A 3,851-nucleotide genomic window follows, 5' to 3' on the forward strand; every position below is an offset into this window, starting at 1 on the left:
AACCTCATGTGTTTTCCAAATTTGCATGATGATACACACAAGACCAAACTTTCCTAAATACAGTAAAACCTGTATAAGCCAGAATCACATCATACCAAACTTTTTCTGTTTTGGCAGGTTTCTATTTTGAACAGGTTTTTAGTACCATTGGATTATGAGGCCATAAACACTATGTATATTTACTTTATAGACAAGTGCATACATTGACAACAGTTGATTTGTCCTTGCTCCCAGCAACTTCCACTTGTTTATATGAAGAAACATCTTGCAGGACAACACTTCCACAATGAAGTTGAAATATAGTTCTGGTGCAAGTGGTAGAATTCTACAACTGGGATGCAAAGCTGGTACCCAGACTTAAGTGTTTGGACAATGGCAGCAATTATGTAGAAAAATAATGCATGTACCAGTAAATAAGGTGGACGTTTGGTTAAATAATAATATTTTGAATTAATACTAGCTGTTGTATATTGACTTATCAGACATCCATATATATCAGAAATGTCATAGTTATTTTCCTTTATATAGTAAAATTAGTTTTATATTCCCAATTTGATTTTAAGAAGTTCATTCCCAAGAATTTGTGTTAACTGTTCAATACTAAAAATTCTCAAATGTGATCCTTGCGAACTCCCACAACCGAGAACTAGTATATATATATGCTGTTGGAAATTCAAATGGGATGTCTTTGCTCATCAATCAAATCATTTGAAGAACATGCACTTAATACTTCAAGCATTTCTGTTTGGTTAAGTAAGAAATAAAAAATAATATAATACACCAGATTGTTGTAAGTAAAGTACCCCTATTCAATGCCATCTAAAGATTTGACTATAAATGCAACCAAATTTGGTATGATATTTCCAGTGATGAATTTTAGTATTACATTTTTTGATACTTTACACTTTGCAATAAACACACATTACAAACTAGGGATTCTAGTCAATTGTCCTTGGTGGTCTAACCCTGACATGTTTTCATTGCATAAAGTGCAAAGCAGATTAATAATAAAAATCTCTGAAAATAGACAGCATCTGCACATCAATTTAAGAAACATCCTGTCATTTGCTATGAAACAGCAATTTAATTCTGGCACTTCATTGTATCTGACATTTTTGAGATTTTGTATTTTCAGATAAGGTACTGCAGTCAAAAACATTGAATATTTTATTTTTCTATAAGTCTAATGTGACATGTTTAAACAGAAGTAATGAGTGAGAGAGACCTGTGTGTGTGTACAAAACAATTTTTATGGAATTATGCCATATTTAACCATAATTCATGGAAAACAAACTATTTTAAATACACAAGAATTCACAAAAGTAGTATTTTATTGTGGAAAACAAACATTTACACTTTTCAAAAAAAAAAAAAATTTTATACAAATTTAACACAAAATCTTCTAAATACATTGGTTTAATGTCAGATATGTTCAATATTTCTACTTTTTTAAAAATATTCATCTTTTACATTCATTATTTCTAAACTGTGATGTCATACAAACAATTATTTATTCACACAATGACTACTAAATAAACATTTTCTCTTTGGACTCAATTTTGTAAAAGATAAAAAATACATTTGAAGTAATTATTACGTTTATTTAGAAAAAAAAATTATTAAACATTTTTTAGTATAACAATAAATTCTACAATATATTAAGAAAATAATTATACTAATTATTCTAAAACATTTGAAAACTTCAAAGCTTTTATTCTAGAATCACATCTTTACTTACAATATACATAAAAACTAGTATCTGGACATGAGCAAAATTGGATGGTGTGCAACACTCGTTAATCACATTTAAGAAACTAGAAGTAATATACCGGATAGTCCTTTTATTAGTAATAATTTACTGGAAACAACTTAAACTTTTAATTATATAATTATTAAATGTTTTTTGAACCATGGCTAGTCTTCACTTAATATTTCATTGTATCATCAACGAAATATACAAATACATTTGTAACCATTTACAATTATTTCATTGAATTTCCTTTATAAATGACAAAACTGATTTTAAGAAGTGAAAAATAAATGCTGAAGTTTGCAAATGTAATCCAATTAATTATTATATAGCCTGTAATAAAATTGATTTTGCTTAATGTCGCAGTTTCTAAGAAGCTATCGACAACATTAAGCATGTAATAAATGATATAATAAATTAACTATAAGATCACAATATTGGATCTTATTCTCAATAGGATTTCTGTTAACTGAGAAATAAAGTTTAGTCTAAATAGTTTATTATCTAGTCTTGCCTTTTTAGATTTGTGACCATCTATTATTAATTACTATTGAGTATTTGAAACACTGAGCTTAAGTCATAGCTAAAGACTAGTTTTAAATTACAATTTAAGTTTTGAATGTTGATTTGTAATGAGCTTATCGTACGTGTATATCTCCAAAACAATATATTTGTGGGTTTTCCTTACATTTGTTGATTTTAAGTAATTTGTAATAAAAGCTATTTAACACATGGAAAACATTTTATAGTGTTTTACCATAGAAAATATTCTGCATATTTTTGTAAGAGAATTATATTTTTATTTATAATAAAAAAGAATTCCATCTTACATCAATCTTGGAATAACCATTGATGGACTGATGGATCATTCTGACTAGATATAACATTTTTTCTATTAAAAAAGTCTTTTATGACTGAATAATTAAGAAATCTAAGAATCATATGAGCTGTAATTAGATTTCTTTTAATATTACAAGTATTTAAAATTATTATTTCAAATATTTGTAATAATTTAGAAACTTTAATGCCATTTCAATTGCCAAAATATTCCAGTCATTCTATACATGATAAAAATGTTTTGACAATGCAAAATTGGCTCGTATCAAATTTTCAATACCTTGTGTAAAAAAAATGCAAGCCAAGTCACGTGGATTGTATGATAATTGTTTATATTTTTTCCATGACTAATTTTACTATTTGCTTTATTTTGACGTAAAGCAATTGGAAGGATTAATGAACCAGAACTTTATTCTAATAGAAAATAATATAAAGAATATATCGGTATCAATTTGAATAAATTTTGATCACAGACTTAATAAATTACATATTCATTTTAGTATTTGTTTAAAAATCAATAAAGATAGTTGTAACACATAAGAGCAATAATAATTAGATATACATTAAGAGTATTTTTTAATCTTATTCATAACACTGTTAGCATTCTGATACTAAACTTTCATAAAATTTTCCAAATTATCCTCCTCTATTATTACTGTAAGTTAATAGCGAGGTCGCTGCCGACATTCACATTTTAGAGATGAAAACATCAGCCGCAACCTCACTAATATACAATTTTAAATTAAAAGTGATTAAACTAATATAATTCACAGATTAATCAGATTTTTTATTTTAACATTAAATTTCTCNATACAGTAGAACCTCGAAAACTCGGCCTAATGTGGACCGAAGGGTGGCCGAGTTTGTGAAAATGCCGGGTTATCGGGAATGGGGTTAAAAAAGGATAAGTATGCGTGTTTCCTCAGAAAATACTGTACTGTACTTGTATGTATTGTTTACTTGAGAATACAATAGAGAATAAACTGCCCAAATGCCCTTAAACAAAGGAAAAGTAGGTCTTTTATGAAGGCATAGAGCCTTTACTACATGAAAATGAAAATTAATGAATACACTGTGTACAGTAATTTACCTGATAAAACAGACCTCAGAAAAATACTTTACGAGAGCTTTTATACTTTTATAAAGCTGTCTATAATGAAAATTAATTAACTAAGGATTTTTTTGCCCTGCCAGGGTGTGGCCGAGTTTTCGAGGCTCTACTGTAATTGCCTAATTTTAAATCTGTTAGAAGTAATCTAAAACA

Source organism: Centruroides sculpturatus, unplaced genomic scaffold (genome assembly GCF_000671375.1).
Source record: "Centruroides sculpturatus isolate CEXI.00-Female unplaced genomic scaffold, Cexi_2.0 scaffold3164, whole genome shotgun sequence".
NCBI classification, from domain to species: Eukaryota; Metazoa; Arthropoda; class Arachnida; order Scorpiones; family Buthidae; genus Centruroides; species Centruroides sculpturatus.